This window comes from Cygnus atratus, chromosome Z (assembly GCF_013377495.2).
Source record: "Cygnus atratus isolate AKBS03 ecotype Queensland, Australia chromosome Z, CAtr_DNAZoo_HiC_assembly, whole genome shotgun sequence".
In the NCBI taxonomy this organism is placed as follows: domain Eukaryota; kingdom Metazoa; phylum Chordata; class Aves; order Anseriformes; family Anatidae; genus Cygnus; species Cygnus atratus.
Genome location: NC_066396.1, coordinates 7,024,126 through 7,035,579, shown reverse-complemented (window position 1 = coordinate 7,035,579; position 11,454 = coordinate 7,024,126). Strand labels below are relative to the sequence as shown.

General features: G+C 40.3%; 1 long non-coding RNA gene across 2 annotated transcripts; it reads left to right on the top strand.

Moving 5' to 3' along the window:
* Positions 1-227: 227 nt before the first annotated feature.
* LOC118261605 (uncharacterized) lies at positions 228-6,309 on the top strand. 2 transcript variants are annotated; one of them, XR_004782429.2, is made up of 3 exons: positions 228-295; positions 4,732-4,813; positions 5,585-6,309. It is a non-coding gene; the product is annotated as an uncharacterized LOC118261605 (long non-coding RNA). The 2 variants fall into 2 exon arrangements; XR_007709312.1 differs by having other exon boundaries at positions 4,732-5,048.
* Positions 6,310-11,454: the final 5,145 nt, after the last annotated feature.

Here is an 11,454-nt window from a genome sequence, read left to right as displayed (position 1 = left end):
TTTTAAAAATATATACTTTGACATTTTTAAATTAAGAGTAATAATGAATTTTAAAGTCAATCTGAAATGGAAATTTGAATTCCAAAAAGTCTAACAATTCTAAAAATTCTTTGAATGTTTTATTTGATCTTTGTTTCACTTTTAATGATATCTCTGAAAAGAAAAAAAAAAAATTTTTGTTTTGTTTTGTTTTAGTAAGTTATCAGAATAGCTCATTGTAATGATGAAGCTGGATGTCTCCTGAGAAGCAGAACAAGGAGGATAGGTGGGACAGAGAACTACAGCTCCTAAAGTGGTAGGTCATGAAGCAACAGGAATCAAGTTGAGCCTAGGCATAAAGGAAACGTATAGAAGTAGGTTTGAAAATGGCCAAATTCCTTGAACATTGAATGTTTGTATTTACTACTCAAACGAACTCACTTGTAGTGTTTTGAAGTAACGTTATGACCTCATGATCTATGACAATTAACTGCTTATATTACTGAAAATTTTTTATCTTTAACATTTTACAACTTCGATAGTTCAATAAGATAAGCTCTTCTGACTACTCAATGCAGAAGTATACAAAAGCTATACTATACTTCTCTTTTATTTTTATCACAACAATGGCTTATTTGTCAGGGTAATGGAGACTGACTTTCCAAAAGTGTCAGCTTCTTACCCACATCACTTTATGATGTGACTATTTTTTGGTTCATTTCAGACGTCTCTTAAAAGCTTTTACAGGCCTTCATCTCATGTTTTAAACTGCTTAAATATTATGTATATGTATTCTTTACTAAATGGAGAGCTCACACTTTATTTTTCTTTATCTTTGTAACCAAGATTTAGGTATGTTTTGCTGTTATGACTCCTTCTTCAGCAGGATCATTCTCTGTTTAATTGATGACTGACAGATCCTTTTTTTGTTTTTTTTTGTTTTTTTTTTTTTTTAGCACAAACATTTTGATTCAGGGCTTTCAGTCACTAAGGACAATCTTACATCCTTGCAAGCAGTCCATATCTCCCACAGCTTAATATTGGACATCATCTTTTCAAAAACTAAATAAATCTCTTAAGATCAACCTACAAGGATGTGTTGAATTTCTCATGAAGTATTTTCTCTGATAAGGTTTTGACTGGGATAGGTTTTGGGTGGAATAGAGGTCATTTTCTTCCTGGTACCTGGCATGGCATTGTGTTTCACATTTAAGATGAGAATAATGCTGATAGCACACTGATGTTTCAGTTGTTGCAGAGCATCACTCACACAGAGCCAAGGACTGTTCAGCTTCCTGTGCTGCCCTGCCAGAAAGGGGGCTGGGGTGCACCGGGAGCTGGGAGGGGACAGAACCAGGACAGCTGGCCCAGCCTGGCCAAAGGGGTATTCCATACCTTGCATCATGCTGAAAAATAAAACTGGGGGAGTTGACCAGGGGAGCTGCCATTGCTCAGGGACAGGCTGAGTGGGCATTGGTTGGTGGGTGGTAAGAAATTGCATTGAGCATCACTTGCTTTCTTTATTCTTTTTATCGTGGTTTTTTTTTTTTTTTTTTTTTTTTTTTTTATTGTCTGTTTGTTTGTTTGTTTGTGTCCTGGTTTCAGCTAGGACAGAGTTAATTTTTCCTCCTAGTAGCAAGTTGCCCCTGTAGACAAGGTGAAAAAATGGTATAGAGACTCAGGTCGTTTAGAACGCAGACAGTCTTCTGCTAGGTCTAGGTATGGAGAAGACGGGGCTGGGCCATCAAATGTGCAGGAGGATGAAGATGAGGATGAGGATGTCAAAAAATCAACAGTAACTACCCGAACCCTATACCAGCGTGAGCTACGAGATGTGCGAAAAGATTTTGGTCGCTGTATAGGTGAACAGCTTGTCACCTGGCTGCTCCAGTGCTGGGACACTGGAGCCAATTGTGTGGAATTAGAGGGCAGGGAAGCCAGGCGGCTGGGATCCCTTGCTAGAGATGCAGGCATTGACAAAGCAATTGGAGATGGAGCATGATCTCACAGCCTCTGGAGGCGTCTCCTGTCAGCTGTGAAGGAAAGGTATCCCTTCAAGGAAGAACTTGTATGTCTACCAGGCAAGTGGACCACCGTGGAGAAGGGAATTCAGTACCTGAGGGAATTAGCCGTACGGGAAGTAATTTATAAGGACCTAGACGACGCACAAACATCCACAGATCCAGATGAAGTCCAGTGTACTCGACCCATGTGGCGGAAGTTTATACGGACTGCACCATCATCATGGGCCAGCTCATTGTCAATAATAACCTGGAAAGATGGTGACGAACCCACAGTGGATGAAGTGGCTAAACAACTCTGGCAGTACGAAGAAAGTCTCTCCTCTTCCCTACAGGCTTGCATCTTGGCTGTGGAGAAACCCTCTGATGAGTTCCACCAACTTAAAGAGAATTTATCTTCCCCCCCCACCTGAATGAACCAGTGGCCACCAACTAAAAGAGAATACTTTGGAGAAACTTTCTGAAGAGGTCCACCAACTTAAAGAGAGTTTATTTTCTTCCCCACCTGTACAAACCAGTGTCTCGGCTATTAGGGGTAAACGTTCATCCGTGCAAAGAAGACAATATGGTGGGTACACACCCCGTGCCACCCTGTGGTTTTACTTATGTGACCATGGAGAGGACATGAGAAAATGGGATGGAAAATCTACTGAGACCCTAGAGGCACGGGTACGTGAGTTGCAGAAGCTGCTGAGGGAGAAGGTGAATCGAGTCAGTTTGCAGAAGTGAAAGCTGTTCAGCTGGCCTTAGATATTGCTGAACGAGAAAAGTGGCCAGTTCTCTACCTCTATACTGATTCATGGATGGTAGCAAATGCCCTGTGCGGGTGGTTACAGCAATGGAAGCAGAACAACTGGGAGCGCAGGGGCAAACCCATCTGGGCTGCTGCATTGTGGCAAGATATTGCTGCCCGGGTAGAGAACCTGGTTGTAAAGGTACGCCACGTAGATGCTCATGTGCCCAAGAATCGGGCTACTGAAGAACATCAAAACAACCAGCAGGTGGATCAGGCTGCTAAGATTGAAGTGGCTCAGGTGGACCTGGACTGGCAACATAAAGGTGAATTATTTATAGCCCGATGGGCCCATGACACCTCAGGCCATCAAGGTAGAGATGCAACATACAGATGGGCTCGTGACCGAGGGGTGGACCTGACCATGGACACTATAGCACAGGTTATTCATGATTGTGAAACATGTGCTGCAATTAAACAAGCCAAACGGTCAAAGCCTCTCTGGTATGGAGGACGATGGCTGAAATACAAATATGGAGAGGCCTGGCAGATTGTTTACATCACACTCCCTCAAACCCACAACGGCAAGCGCCACATACTTACAATGGTGGAAGCAACAACCGGATGGCTGGAAACATATCCTGTGCCCCATGCCACCGCCCGGAACACTATCCTGGGCCTTGAAAAGCAAGTCCTATGGCGACATGGCACCCCAGAAAGAATTGAGTCAGACAATGGGACTCATTTCCGAAACAACCTTATAGACACTTGGGCCACAGAACATGGTATTGAGTGGGTGTATCACATCCCCTATCATGCACCAGCCTCTGGGAAAGTTGAACGATACAATGGGCTGTTAAAGACTGCACTGAAAGCAATGGGTGCTGGGACATTCAAAAATTGGGAAACACATTTGGCAAAGGCCACCTGGTTAGTCAATACTAGAAGATCTGTCAACCGAGCTGGACCTGCGCAATCAAACCTGTTACGCACTGTAGAAGGGGATAAAGTTCCTGTAGTGCATGTAAGAAACATGCTGGGTAAGACAGTCTGGGCTACTCCTGCCTCAGGAAAAGGCAAGCCCATTCGTGGGATTGCTTTTGCTCAGGGACCTGGATGCCCTTGGTGGGTAATGCAAAAGAATGGGGAGGTCCGGTGTGTACCTCAAGGGGACCTAATACTGGGTGAGAATAGCCCACGAGTTGAATTGTAGTATGTTAATTATCATATAATACTGTATGTCATCACTACCATGGTTGCTATATATCATAGATGAAAATGGTGATTAATTAGAAGGTATTGGAAAGAGTGTAACCTGAGCATGACATAAATGGTATGGAATAAGGGGTGGATATCTGTCCTGGTTTCAGGTAGGACAGAGTTAATTTTCCTCCTAGTAGCTGGCAGGGTGCTATGTTTTGGATTAGGATGAGAAGAGTGCTGATAATATGCTGATGTTTTAATTGTTGTAGAGCAATGCTTACACCAAGCCAAGGACTTTTCAGCTTCTTGCTCTGTCCTGCTAGCGAGCAGGCTGGGGGTGCAGCAGGAGCTGGGAGGGGACAGACCCAGGACAGCTGACCCAAACTGGCCAAAGGGGTATTCCATACCATCTGACGTCATGCTGAACAATATACAGGGATGGCTAGCCGGGGTGGGGGGGGGCAGCTGCTCGGGGATAGTCTGGGCATCGGTCAACGGGTGGTGAGCATCACTTATTTTGTACACATTATTACTATTATTATTATTATTATTATTATTTTGTTCTTGTTGTTGTTATTATTTTCCTGTCTTAATAAACTGTCGTTATCTCAACTCACAGGCTTCACTTTCCCGTTTCTCTCCCCCATCCCGGAGAGGGAGGGGGGAGGGTGAGCGAACGGCTGTGTGGTGTTTAGCTGCCAGTCGGGCTAAACCACAACAGTTTGTTTTTTCTTCTCCTTTTCTTACTAAACTGTCCTTATCCCAATTCATGAGTTCTTGCACTTTTCTTTTCAGTTTTCTTCTAGATCCCACTGAGGGGACGGGGGAGCGAGTGAACGGCTGCATAGTGTTTGCTGCCTCCAAGTTAAACCACAAGGTGAGGTGACCTTGATGGCTATCTCTTTGTGGAAAGCCCCTTAGCTATTTTACTCACTTGCATCCTGGTGCTGAATCTGTGGCACACCTGTGAATTTCTGTGAATCCAGAGCTAGTTCTGCTACTTTTATACCCATTTTATATCCTGGTGAACCATCTGTGCTTTTGTCCTTCTCCTCATTCACTTCAAATAACTTGCCACAGGGACTTTTAAGTGGGAACCTCATCCAGAATAGGTAAGAAAATGATCTTTTGTGTTCACTGGTTTCATCCAAGGAAAAAATAAAATAAAATGTTAATGCAGAGGTGACCAGGCTCTTTTCTGATATTGGAAGAGTACAGTGAAACTCCACTGTGATACTAGTGGCTACATCTATCCTAATAAATGAAAAGCACCTGAGATTTTTCTGGGACACTGAAAACAGCTGAATGACCCTGAACATTATTAGTTTAACTTGTTTATCCTCTGAAACAAAGTAATTTTATGTGAACGTACAGTGTATGAAATCATTTCTGGGTTAAGTTAACTCTTGATCCATGTCTGAGAATTGTTTCAATGATTTCACATTGGCTTTGGTTAAAAATATGCCACTGGCTGGTCTAAATAAATAACATGGTAGCTGATCAGGTTCCCATGCCCAGATATATTCCATAGCACTAAACTAATTCAATTTATTTGACAGATATTCCTACAGGATCCTTGATAAAAATAGATTAATTATTGCACTGTGATAGTCAAGTGCCTCATGCTGTCATATGTCTTTCACTCCAGGTGCTTCTGAAGACATTTACCAAGCAAGAATAAAACACTTTTTTGTCAAGTTCCCCTTAAGTCCCTGCAAATTCTGTGGATATATTTGAGAAAAGACTGTAATGTACTGGAGCAGAGGATTACTCTAATGCAGTCACCTTTGAGGTGGAACATTGGTAGCTCCCAAAAGAAAAAGAGAGAAGAAATCTGGAACCAGCACTCAGGCAAAACTCTTTTTCCATGGCCTGACTCTGTTTCTGTCTCATTGTATTAATATTGTCTCAGCTCCAGATAGTGTCAGTTACATTCCCTTCAGTGAGCCACAAAAAACACCTACAGTATTTTGTGCACTCAACTGGAGGCAATCTGCTAACGCTCAAGTGCTCATTGAATGGAAAATGATGCAACAGTTGGCTAGCTGGAAACATTATACTATGTAATAAACAACATACTTTTCTGTTTTCTCCTCTCTGACCCATCACAGACAGGCATCCTTCTGTGTACCTCATTTGTGGGAGACTGGACAGTTAAAACTCAGATAAAGTAATAGAGGAAGGAAAAAAAACTGTTGAGGATGAACAAAACCAGCTGAATTGTTCTTCCTTAGGTTTTAGTGCACCTGATGTCCCAAAGATTGTGACCCTCTTAAGAGAGAGCAAGATAGTCTGGATTTTACCCTCTTCCCTCACAAATTGCCAGTATATGTGGGACATTTTTTTCAACATTTTGAGGACGTTTATTAATGGATTGAGAGGTATAGAGCTTGGTTTTCTTAGAAAGCAAAATAAACACAAAGAAAAATTTGCTTATTTTTCCTCCAAGTTATTCTTTTTTATATGTTTGTGCAATTTCTTTCCACCTATAAAAATCCTTCCTATCCCATTGTGTGCATGTGTGTGGTGGTGGTGGTGGCAGGTTTTCCAATAATAATAGTAATAATAATAACAACAACAACAACAACAACAACAACAACAAAGAACAACCACCACCAGCAACAAAAAAACAACCAACCAACATTTAAAAAAAATAAAAAATATGGCATTTTACATCACTATTCCTTTGGGGGTTGGGGGAGAACAGGGCAGGGGGGAGGTGTGGGATAGAATATGCTCATCCAATATCAAGAGGATTCTTCTTAGTAACAATCACGTCAGTCATGGGTCTTACCATTTCCCTAGGGTGCTACATTCATTGTGGGAAAGACTGAAATTTGTGACTTCTTTGTAAGGAAGTTACACCAATAATGTTATCTTCTGACATGCACTACTTTTGTAAATATTAATGATTATCTTAATGTAACAAGTTCAGTTTTCAATTACAGTTATGAGTCTTATTATTATGATAAAAAAAAAGGAAAAAGTTCACAGCAATTTCAGCAAGTGGAGAGCACATTAGAGGTAGCTAACAGGAACTAAGACAATAAAAAGTAATCTTTGTTTGTGTAGTCCAATAGCAACTTATTTCCTTGTCCTAGACACATTCTCTTCAGAGGTACAGCTGGGAGTTGCCCTTGCTCAGAAAATGTCATGTTTAGCCCCATGTTCTGAGCTTTGACAACTTTTATTCTCGCTTTTCTCTCTCTCTTTTGCATTTAAGACAAATACAGTGCAAGTCTTTAAGATTGTGCTAGGGCTTGCTCAGGTGACAAGTACAGTGGATTGTACAATGTAGTAAACAGCACTGCTACTGAGCTTTGCAAATAGCAATCAGATGTTCCTGCCCCATATGGTTTGAAAGCACCTGCCCCAGAACAGATGGTTTAATCAGCGTCTGATGTGCAGTTTCACTTCTCTGACTGTCATAAAAAAGTGACACTGTGGATTTTTCATGTGGAGCCAGGCTTTGAAGCTTAAGGCCAGCTTACAATGCAGAGAAGCCCATGGCATATCAAAGACGCAGAGGCAAAGACGCTAAAGGCAACAGTTGTCTCATGAAAGTCAAGTCAACTCAGGGTTGCTCTCTGTGTGGAATATGCTGGAGATACAACTTGAAACAGATGCCTAACTGAATATTTGAACAGTGGCCTTGCAACTCCACAGAGTGGGGAGAATTTTTGACCTTAGAAAGTGAACTTCAAGTCTGCATGCACAAAGTTTTGTGACTTCACTGTGGAATTGTCTATGGTACATCCACAATGGAAATGTGGGATTCCTGCAACTGGGAGTTCATGACATAAGTGAGATTAGCAAAAAGCCATTTGTTATGAAACAAAAATGCCGTTAGAGTCCTATGGCTCTATTAAAGCACTGACAAATGGCTGGCCAGCAAGGCATTTCAGAACACACCATATTTGATGCTCCAGACTTTAAGCCTGTTAGAATCATAGATGGTGACACTGTGGCAGCTGAAACTCACTGGTCCAGTCTCACCTCATCTCATTTTAACACACCCAGTTATATAAACAGAAAGCCTAAACTCCTGTGCTACTTTTTCAGAAAACTGAGAAAACTGGTGGTGTCTGGAGTGTTTTCAGATCCTCACTGAACTTGAGCTGGGTTTCAAAACGTTAGGTGAAATGTATCCAGGCCTTCATACAAGGCTAATATACAAGTGCCATTTCTATATTAAGTCCTGTACAGTGTGTTGATATAATTCTTTAATTAATAGCCCAGTACTAACTTTTAGTTAACTTCAGCATCTGTGTTAAATTTTAACTTTTAAATGATGAGCTCATATATATATGTATATATATGATGGAGATATATATGATATGATATATATATGATAGAGACTCCACTGAAAAGAAAGGTAGCAGTCTCCCTCCTTGAAGATTTTCAAAAGCCTTGTGGACCTGGTCCTGTGCAACCTACTCTGGGTGGCTCTGCTTGAGCTAGGGGTTGATCCAGATGGCATCCAGAGATCCCTTCCAACCTTAACTATTCTGTGATTGTGGTATTTCCTGAAAACATCTGTTCATCTGAAGTTTTAAAGTAGAAATCATCAGAATATAGTGTACAAATATGTATGTGTCTGTGTATGTTTATATTTGTTTGTTTGTTTTTCCTGCAGTCCGCATTAAAAACAAGCTAGAAATAACAGCCAAGTGACTTTTTCCATATAACAAATATAAAATCTACTCCAGCCTAGGGGAAAGAAAGTGTATGCTCAGGGGTGAAAAAATACAATTTAAAACACCATGAGTAGAAGTAGAAGGTATCTTGATATTTTCTTAACATTTTCATTTTTGTTCTACAAAGCATCTTATAAACCATTCTTAGTGTTTCACCAGCACATCTTTCTCTTGATTTATGTATATGTACATATATATATACACATATATATATATATGATTATATATATATATATAAATGTTAGATTGCATTTAATAGATTTAGGATAGCATCAGTGTTCTAGAAGAGCACCGTAGGGTAATGTTTCTCAGAAGATATTACATCATAAAAAGGATGCTTTTTATGCAGATGGATATTGGTCCAGAGATTGTTTCCCTTCTCTTTAGTGATCTGACAATGTAAGACCAGATGATCTCCATAAACTCTCCAATCTGTATCTCTCCAATTTAATTAGCACAAGTTCCTCTATTAACAATGGCTGCATTTTGATGGCTTAGGGATAGTTGTTCTTAAACACTGACACTAATCACTAAACCGTAGGCAGCACACAAAATCAGCAATACAGGAACAGTTAGACTGGGTCAAAAAAGCTGCCTGTTTGGTCCAGAATTCTGTATATAAAGAAGCAGTGATGATGGTTTCAAAGAAGAAAAATATGCAGTAGACAATTACAAAAAAGTTCTGTTGGTAGATCCTGGCATCCACTCAGAAACAAGAGGGTTTTTATTGGGACTGGTTGGACAATCAGATTTCTAGCAATGACAGTGGAGAAAAAATGTGTAAATTGGAGATAAAATGTACTTCTTGTTAAAGAATGCATTTTAGCAGGCCCCTGTGAGGTATGGAAATACATTTATCTCCATTTTACAGATAGAAGATGAGGAACAAACAGAAGTGACTAAATCAAGGTCACAGCAGATTCTTACAGCAATGGTAAATTCAATCTTGGGTGCCAGATTCCTCTGAAGTAGGGCTGCCATTTGACTGAGTTTCCCAGACATATTTCCAAGGAGTAGAAATGAAACAAGTGAGCAAATAAACAAAAGCATAAGGACTTTGTCCTGACTGAGTAATTGGTTGTAACAGACTTACGGGCACCTGGAGTGCTGGCCAAAATGTCACTGTGTAATGTTTTGCACCCTAATCAATTTTACGAAGCTTGCACAACACAGATGTGCCTTGAAAACACTTACCTTTGGTGCACAAACACTGCAAGATTGCCTGCACAGGTGTTGCAAGTCCAAAGGCCTTCCAGATGTGCCAAGCTTTCTGACAATTATTTTATCAACTGTGCAGTACATACATTGGGAATGTGATGTATCCTGGAGCTCTAGATTCATTGTACACTTATTAGGCTGTCAGCTTCTACATGTGCCTGTCATATAGCAAACATGTCCCAATTGCATGTGGCAGTACAATCCCATTACGTTCACGCAGTAGGTTGGACACCTTGAACTTTTTGCACAGTTGGTGCATAAATCTCAGACAGAAATATGGGACCCTTTCCCAACAGATATTCCAGCCGTGGATCCAAACTATGCCTAGAAAAAGTAATGGAAGACAAAAGCAATAATTCAGTATAAATGATCCCCACTTACAGAATATCTTTCTTTGGAGCATATTGCTATGGAGAAGTCCCCAGAGACAGACTGTGCAACCTGTGCTTACGGACACATACTAATTACCAGTGAACCTATATAATAGGTGCTGTGAGTTGCAGGAATTTCTGAATTTTATAAAAAGTTCTCATTATTCCCTCATGCTTCTCCTCTAAAAATTAAAAGTTCTTTTGCATTCACAGCTGTTTATAATAATCTTTTGTTGTTGATAAATCTTACATGGTCACTGTGTTTCTGATACTGCATTTCTGAATTTGGTCTCATCAACTAACCTTTGTGGAAATGATGCCTGTATGACCAATAAGAATAAGAGAGAAGTTGAAGCCTGGAAGCACAATTACTTCTCTATGAACAATTTGTTAGATATAGCCTAAAATATGCAGTAATCCAAGTACAAACACAGAGGCTACTTGATTAGAGCAAAAAGCCAATTCATATTTTGAAAGGGAATAAAGAAATAAATAAATCTGTGTAGCCATCTGTGTTGTGTATATCAGAGTGATTTGAGGAGATATTTCTGCAGAGCTCTCCAAGATCATTCAGCTGCCAAACCTGTGACTTGTAACACTCAGTCTGACATGAACTAAGAAACCCATAGGTAAATTCATAACTGGCATTGTGCCAATATGAAATAGTTCTGTGATGGAAAGTTTATATATAAATAAGAATCAGCACCTATTGCCAGTGGGAAGAAATAACAGGACCACCATACACTGTGACTAACATCTCCCAGAGGAAATTTTTTTCTTTTTCCTTTCATCTGCAAGACACCTCCTTCACATAGTTTATTCTAAAATGCTGCACAGACAGAAATTCTGAAAGGTAATAATTATTAGTGCTATGCGATGATTTCCATGCTAAGAGTTTCCTAAGGGTTTTAAGGTCTGTCTGTCCCCACTAGAGATTGATAAAGTACCATCTCAGAGATAAACAGCACAGAATAATTGAGAAAACATCAGCTCCTGGTATCCCTTGTAAAATATTTCAGTGACACAGACTGCCACCTCTTCTTGCCATAGCAAACTGAAAAAAAAAAGATGCCTATCTAAGAATGCCTGATGCACTATCTCATACGATGTGTGTTGTCATGCAGTAGGAACTGTTTTGTTGAGAAACACACAGCTACTTCTGCAGTGAAGTGGATGAGCAATAATGTTAGAAGGAAGAACACGTTGTTGTTGTTGTTGTTCTGTAAGAAATC